Source organism: Myotis brandtii, unplaced genomic scaffold (assembly GCF_000412655.1).
Source record: "Myotis brandtii unplaced genomic scaffold, ASM41265v1 scaffold1458, whole genome shotgun sequence".
Lineage (NCBI taxonomy): Eukaryota > Metazoa > Chordata > Mammalia > Chiroptera > Vespertilionidae > Myotis > Myotis brandtii.
In genome coordinates, this window is record NW_005355237.1 from 637507 (window position 1) to 646550 (window position 9044).

Here is a 9044-nt window from a genome sequence, read left to right on the forward strand (position 1 = left end):
TAGATTCCACATATGAGTGAGATCATGTGATACTTATCTTTGACTCACTTATTTAGCTTAGCATAATACTCTCCAGGCCCCTTCATGCTGACTCAAAGGGTGAGAGATCCTTCTTTTTTAGTATTTTTTTTCATCCATAGACTCTTACTTTGCTCCATAGATATAAATCCACACATTTCCTTGTATTCAGAGTTCAGCCCAATCTCTCTCCTCTCCTGCAAAACCCCATTGCAGCAGTGCCTTGAATGAAGTCTTCATTACCATCTTTAACAAGAGTCTCCAACAAGAACATTTTTGTCTTTAACACTCTTTGAATCTGATTGACTGAATTGGCTCTTTTTAATAGTAATACTGGTTCATGGTCATGTTTATGCTGCCTCATGCCACCCTTGGAGAAATACTCCCCACTTCTAAGTTCAACTCAGCTCTGAGATCATGCAGGTTTATGCCAGCCCCCAGATTGGGCACCCTACACATTGCACTTTTCCTAAAATTGTAATTCTGAGTACATGTACTTTGGTATAGCCCATGAGGGAAAGTTTGCCAAGCTTGGTAGCAGATGTTGAATTCTTTAAGTATGTATTCTAATTTAGGAAAAGTCAGGTACCCACATGAGAACCTTACAATCATATGATAAAATTCACTTAGAAATTCTGCCATGGCTCTTTTTTTTCTGACCAAATAAGAATTTTATCCAACAAGAATTTTCAAATTAAATAAGTACTGGTTGAAGCCAAAGCAGCTCATGTGGCAGTGCTTTGCAAATACAGTTTTCAAACTGGGCTTTATAAAGCCCATTGCATCTATTGCTAATACACTTCACTCATAATACATGCATGGGAGCTGCACAAATCCTAGCTGCAGCTCAGGCCCCAGTCTCAGCCCTCTAGGTACAGGTTGCTGAAAAAGTGAAACAGCCAAGCTAAGCAGATAGAGCCTTTAGGACGCTGTCGGGCAGGGTCATGAATTAAATGATTTTTTCTCTGTAGCCTTCTTCCCTGATTGACTTGTACTTTGAAAAGTCAATCTAATTCAAATTCAGTTCATGAGCTCTCATGCCTCAAGTTCTTCGAATTTGTAGCAAAATGATCCGAGAGGGTTTCATCAAAGATCAATTTTCAGACTCAGAGAAGGTGAGCCGTATCAAAAAAGCTCTATGCAGGCACAGAGTAAGGTTTTACTACTCCCAACTAATCAGAGAAAGCAAAGTAAAAGTATAAATTTTAGGCAATTTTGAAACAAATTAAAATAAATATGTTTTTAGGAGTACAGTAATTTGAACTTTGTCATGGTAGCTCACTGTCCAATGACGATACCTGAGCTCACAAAGGAGAGTGATTTGTAAGCAGGAGCACCAATCTGCATACAGTCCTTCAGAGAACTATTTTAGCAGATTAAACACTTGCCCTTCTAACCTTGTTAACCCAATACAATTTAAGGGAAACTGTGTCGGCATAAATAAAAGAAAAAATCTCAGCATTTCAAATCCTAAACTTTAAAAATGCACAAATCCCTTTTTCTTATATAATGTTGCATAATACAGTGCAAAAAGAATTAGACTAAAAGAAAGACTTGAGTTCTCTTTTTAACTCCAAATATTGTTTCCAAGTCAATTGTTTCATTGATTTATTCATTTTATTTAGTGTTAACTCTGTGCTGTGTACTGTTTCAGACATTGGAGATACAATGGAAATGAAAAGAGCACACAGCATTGTGGATCTTACTTTGTCATTGGAAGAGAGAACAAAAAAAAAGTAAACATGTTAATATATGTAATTTCACACAGTGATTAGTTACATCTGAAAAAATAGCAGTGTAGCCCTAGCCGGTTGGCTCAGTGGATAGAGCGTCTGCCTGCAGACTGAAGGGTCCAGGTTCGATTCCGGTCAAGGGCACGTATCTCAGTTGCAGGCTCACACCCTAACCCTGGTCAGGGCGCGATAACCAATCGATGTGTGTCTCTCTCTGTCTCTCCCCTTCCTTCCCACTTTCTCTGAAAATCAATGGAAAAATGTCCTGAGGTGAGGATTAACAACAACAACAAAAAAGCAGTGTAAAAAGATAGAATATGAGGTGTGGGGATATAGAAAATCAGAATATGACTCGTTATAGAATGATTAGGAAAGCTCTTCAGTTAGATGACATGTGAGCTGAGTCTTGAAATTAGGAAAATTTTATAAGCCTCAGCTCCTTATCTGAAAAATGAGCATAATGGTAGGATATATTCCATAAGGTTGTTAAAAATACCAATATCTTACACAAAAGATACTTACCAATTGAATGATGGCACATTGTCAATACTCAATAAAGATAGTTATTAATGTTATTATGTTAGGCATTACAATGATGACAAGTGTGGATGTGAATAATAATACAAATAGCAAATGTTCTCTGGAGAGAATGAAGTCAGGTGGTATCACTGTTGAAAATGCATAATTAATTAAAAAACTAAGTAGGTAGAATGATCATAAGACAGCAAGAAAAATATTAAAATAAAAAGCTATATCATTATCTATCACAGTTCTTTTGCCACTTATGATCATGTTAGATCAAAATAAGTATTTATATAATATCTTTTATCTGAGCACCTTAGCCTGCTTCGGTCATATCTGGGTGTAAAAGCTATCAATTTCTGTTGATGTTTGATCAAAACAAGTTTTGTCAGTTATAATACTACAAGGTAGAATCAGAATTACAGGTGAATTAGAATCTTGTATCTCATACAGATCACGGTTTCTATACCTTTTAGAACTCCAATAGCAGCAGGATGGTGTAGAATGTGCATTTGTTTGAGAGTCACAGATCTCTACATATCTATTATTTCTTGACACTTTCTGTGTAAATTAAGAGGATCTTGAAGGCTTAGTTTTCTTATCTATAAAAGGAAGATAAGATAGTGGTTCCTAACACGGGCTGCTTTTGATGTTTAAGTGATATAATATATGCAAAGTCAACTAGCATATATGTTGGTTATAGAGTGGTGAACAGAACAAATATGGTCTTCTCTCGTGGAACTTAATCTAGTGGAAAGAACAGATACAAACAAATAATTGAGAAAAATACCATGAAAAATAAAATAATATAAAAGTGAAATAATCATGAAAATATCACACAAAATGCCAAGGATTATTGTTTTGGTAGCAGTGCTGTTTTGGAAATAAATTTGAAGAATACAGAAGTCTCGCTTCCTTAAGTTACTTGGTAGAGGGCCTAACAACAAAAATGTCATGCCTAAAAAATTGATTAAACAAAAGTGTTTGGTTATTACTTTCATAGATACTAGTAATGATGTGAGGAAATTTTAGCTATGGGAAAATTAAATGATAACTAAGACAGTGTGTCTGCTTCATGATCCTGAATCTAAAATCTGATGGGAGATACAAAAGAAGACATACCCTTGGCCAAAGGATAGTACTCCTCTATCTGGACAGATCACCCTGTTAAACTGCTTTTAAGGGAAAGAACAGAGACAAAGGAATGTAAGCAAGAAAGAAAAGACGTTCCTTGCCAGTAGATCAGCCCATTCAACTTTGTCAACCAAAGAGGTTACTAGTTTTGTCAGAACCACATCTTATCCAAGGGCCACAAAAACAAGGCAGAATGCTACAACTGAACTGTAAGAGTCACAAATAAGTTGGCTTTCCCCCAAAAGGAGATGAAAAAAAAATTAAAATAAAGAGATCTATACTGACTCTCTGAGTTTGGAGAGTCCATGTTTCAGAAGTTTATGTTTATTATATTAAACAAATTGCAAAGTGCTCCAATTTACTTGACAGATTTAGACAGGACTGAATGAATTTACATAATTGCCAAGTTAAATCTTAGGAGACAAGTTTTCTATTGCTAGTATCTCTCTCTGTTATTTTTCCCTTGGGTATCCACCCACTTGAAGATAAAAGGTCATGGGCCACTCTAAACCAAAAGTAAGCCATCAAGTCCTTTTGGTATAAGAGTGATATAAATATTAGCTTACTTTATTGCAAAAAAAAAATGCATGCCAAAGAGTAAAAGATGGGCAAAGGACCTAAATAGACTTCTTTTCCAAAGAAGACATACAGAAGGCCAAGAGCACATGAAAACATGCTCAAAGTCACTAATCATCGGAGAGATGCAAATCAAAATGACAATGAGGTACCATCTCACACCTGTCAGAATGGCTATCATCAACAAATCAACAAAAGACAAGTGCTGGTGAGGATGTGGAGAAAAAGGAACCCTCGCACACTGCTGGTGGGAATGCAGAATGGTGCAGCCACTGTAGAAATCAGTATGGAGTTTCCTCAAAAAAATTAAAATGAAACTCCCATTTTACCCAGTAATCCCACTTCTAGAAACCCCAATCAGAAAGGATATATGCACCCCTATGTTCATAGCAGCACAATTTACAATAGCTAAGATTTGGAAACAGCCTAAATGCCCATCAGCAGATGAGTGGATTAAAAAAACTGTGGTACATCTACACAATGGAAGATGAACAAAAATAGAGCCAGAGACATAGAAGCATGGAGCAGACCTTCCAATCTAAGAGGAAGGCAGGGGAGGTAAGAGATTAACTAAAGGACTTGTGTGCATGCATATGAGCATAACCAATGGACACAGACAGTAGCGGGGTGAGGGCATGTGCTGGGGTGGTGGTGGGAGTGACTGGGGAGAGGTCAATGGGGGGAAAAGGAGACTTACGTAATACTTTAACCAATAAAGAATTTAAATAAAATTTAAAAAAGAGTAAAAGAGACCATAGGGCCCCAGACCATTGTACATCTTTCTTATATATACTGGGAACTTAAAGATCATTATTCAATAATTGACCTATTTCATGAGATTATTTGTCAAATAGGTATATTTACACACTCTCTAGCAGCCTGTTATTATCCTGCCACTGCAATTATGAAAACCAAAAAGAAGGGGCAGCTAGGAATGGGAATTTTTCTTTTTTAGCTCTACAATTTTCACACAAGCACATAAATTGCATTTTCTTTAAATAAATTCATTAGCTTCTGCCACTCAAATGTCTTTCCTGGTTTCTTCCAAAAACTCAAGCTACTTATTTTATTGGAACTGGTAGTTTCCTTGCAACATAATACAAAACATTTTGGCAAAGAGCAAGCCCAGGAAGAAAAAAACATTATATATAGCAAATGATTCATTAACACTGCATTTTTATCCTCATGATAGAAAGCTATGTAAATTACTTTTTCATTGGTTTTATTATTTTAATAAAATAAGAAGTCAGGCTGATATGTGAAACAGGAGTCCTGAGATTCTTTTGAATATTTATTCCACTTACCTATTATCAAATGAGGTTTCTTGTAATTTTTTAAGATGAATAACATTGAGAAAAGTGGAGTGACAGTCAAGTTCCCACATTAAGTCAAGAGTAGTGAAACTAGGCATTCTGACCATCAGCAGTATGCCCTGTTCTTGTAAAAACCCGAAATGCAGTTATCAGACCTTTCCCAGATGTGTCAATGTACAAGAAAAGTCACTGAAGCTGGTAACAACAATAACAACCTTTTTTAAAAGGCCAAGGAAAAGTTCAGTTTCAGAAAATCACTTTGTGACTCTTAAAGATACATAAGAGCAGAAAAACCAAAATTATCTTAAAGAGCACAAGGCAGGTGGGATAGCATTAGCAGTATTTGCCACTCCACATCCAGTTTGTAGGGCAAAAGAGAGGGACCTCCTGTTGGTGGCATGGTTGTGTTCCCTACACTTCCTTTCACAGAGAAGTGGTGTCGCCCAGCCCATCTTTAGACAGCATGAGTACTGAAGGCAAATACGTTTTGACAGTTGTGGAGGACTCTCCCAGAACTTTAAAGATACCTAGGGAATCTGGCAGAAATTCCTGAAGTAAATATTTAGGCTTTTAAATTATAGATTGCAAAGGCTGTACAATCATAACAATGATATCAGAAGAATCAGCTGCCCTCCAGATCTCAGCATGATGAGAATTTAACATAGGATATTTCAAAGGAGCCACGTTCTCTGCTTTGGCATAATTTACACGAAATAAGTGTTAGCAACCCATGTGTTTACAATATCAAAAAATGTATAGAGTGCATTAATTACTGATAAACTAATAACTTTGGAGAAAGAAAAGAGAATGTCTACTACTTTTCCCATTTTCTAGTCCTTTCCTTTTAGGAAGGTTTTTCCTCTTAAAACATATAAATTAATATACCCCCAAAAACCTGCTTTTGGAAATATGGACCATCGATGGAGGCAGTATCACACGGTGGTTGAGTGTTAGGCTTTGCAGACAAGTCAGCCCGAGTTGTATTCTCAGCTGCACTGATTCCCAGCTCTACCTTATGTCACAGTCATTTATTATCGTGTGGAAGATAATTGATTTGATTGGCATATCCCCCCTCCTTCTAGGATGCTTTTCTTTGCTGTGGAGCATGGAAAGTTGAAAACTACATTTCTCTGATTTCCTTGCAGCCAGAATTTGGCATCAAATTAGATTCACCAATTAGATGCACTCACTGATTTTTGAAAGGTAAAGGAGAGATCATGTAGACCATATCCCCACTGCCCTTAGCTTTTTGTTTGTTTGTTTGTTTTTGCTGGCTAAAAATATTATGGAAATGAGGGCTTTTTCTGCAGCAGTGCACTAGTGTCTAGCTTTCTAAGTATCAAGCGCAGATTATGATGGCTTTGAAAACCTCCATGTCCTTTCTTCTTGTTCCATATTTTGCTGCTACAGCTGTGCTTACATTCAATACCTCAGCTGAGACTTCCTGATCCCCCCCGCTTTTTCCCTAGAAGATCCTGTCCTGTTGTTTGTCCTGTATGTTTGTTGGACATTGTTTCTAGAAGCCCAGCCTAGAACCTACTTCAGAGATTTTTATAAACACCTGAGTCCATGTGTTAATTCTGTCTCTCTTAAACTGCCTAAAGCCTTACTGTCCTCATCTGCAAATTGGGTGGTTGCTTAAAAAGGGTGTTGTGAGAATGAAGTCAGATGGCTTATGTAAGCACTTGACCCAATGCTAAGCACACAGTAAGCAGCTGGTATCTACACTAATAAAAGGGTAATATGCTAATTAGAGCCAATGCTAAGCACACAGTAAGCAGCCGGTATCTACACTAATAAAGGGCAATATGCTAATTAGACCGGGTCAACCAGACATCTTCTGGACATCCAACTTCCTTCCATACAGTTAGGGGGTGGCCAGGTCAGCAGGGGGGCAGTTAGAGGGTGGCCAGGACAGCAGGGGGGCAGTTACGGGGCAACCAGGCTGGCGAGGGACCAGTTAGGGGGTGATCAGGCAGGCAAGCAGAGGCAGTTAGGGGCAATCAGGTAGGCAGGCAGGCAAGCGGTTAGGAGCCAGTGGTCCCAGATTGCGAGAGGGATGTCCGACTGCCGGTTTAGGCCCCATCCCTGTGACAGTCAGACATCACCCCAGGGGTCCCAGATTGGAGGGGGTACAGGCTGGGCTGAGGGACCCCTCCATGCACGAATTTCATGCAACGGGCCTCTAGTATATTAGATAATATTATTTTAAATATCAATTCAATGTTGCTCTACCCACGGATATACTCTCTGTAAACCTTGGACATTCATTCAATGATGGTAATAGAAACATTGAGAAAAAGAAATTGAATATGAATAATTGAAGTAAGAGAAAATACTTCTAGGACCCCCTGATTGTATCAGTTACAAGGCTGTCAGGCATATTCCATAAAGTCAGATAAGGTTGGGAGTTATCTGGAAAGAAAGGTTCCAAGAAAAAAAAAAAAAGAAAAAAAAGGAAAGGAAATGTGTCTCTGGCCAGTAAAGAAAACATCAGAAGGATGATATAAGAACAAAGGAGCAAAGTGAATGAGGTGTAGGGATCTTTTTGTCCAACTCTATCCCACTAAAACAGTTAACTATGGAAATATAGTAAGAATGCCCCAGTCCTGAGGTGACAAAACATGATATAAAACTTTTGACACTAGGTAGCTAAGTGTCCTAGGGTACGGAATTTTTACTTCAGTGCCTAAAATGCCTGCTGCCTTGTTCACTGCCCCATGACCTAGAAATAGTCTAGTGGTGTTTAATCCCTGACTTTAAAAAAAATATACTGAAGGGGTTAATTTTAAGAACCAGCAGAAATAATGATTATGAGAGTATTTATAGCAAGGATCTTAATCATTTTCATCATCTTTTGGATGTGCTTAAAATTAACAATTTCTCCTCTACCTTTGCTAGGTTTGGTCAATCAATCCTGCCTGTAAGTTTAAATAGTATCTCTCTCATGCAAATTGGAGGTTGCATCATAAGAGGTAAAATTAGAAGAGGCTCTACAAAGAGACTTTAATGGAAGCTATTGATCAGCTCATTACTTGGCCTTCAGTTTTTAGACATCATTAGCAAGAAAGAACTTAGCTGAATAGCCTCATTAGTATAGGGAGGGTGCACTGGAATGAGAAATGTGTGAAGGTAAAAATAAGGTATCAGAACTCTTCAGACATGTACAAAGTATTGTCTGTGCTCCTGAAAGAGCAGAAGGAAGGCCTCCCTAAGAGCAGCTCCCCTTTCCCATCCTAGTTCCCCCAGAAAAGATGTTGTCATAAATTCACATCCAGACACAACTTTGAAAAGAGATCTATCTCTTCATGTTCACCCCTTCGATCCTTAGAAATCGCAAAGTTAATATATAGAATGTATGACCCAATCAGAAGTAGAGCCCAGATTTCTGGATGCCCCACTCAAGTGACTTTTCTCCCATATTATATTTTGTCACTTCCAGTTCATATGATTTCTGTCCTGAAGTGATTTCTTTCTTTCTCAATGATCTGGTTAAGGCTGAGCACAGACTCTAAATTAATTGTTTTGTTTTTAAAATTGCATTTAATTGCTTACAGGATATGTATAGTTTAAAAGAGATTCACAAATCCTCATATTAATGTCATTTTCAACATTTCACTTTATTATACACTAGGGGCCCGGTGCACGAAATTCATGCACTGAGTGGGGGGGCGGCCCCTCAGCCCAGCCTGTCCCTTCTCACATACTGGGAGCCCTTAGGGGATGTCCTACTTATGGCTTAGGCCCA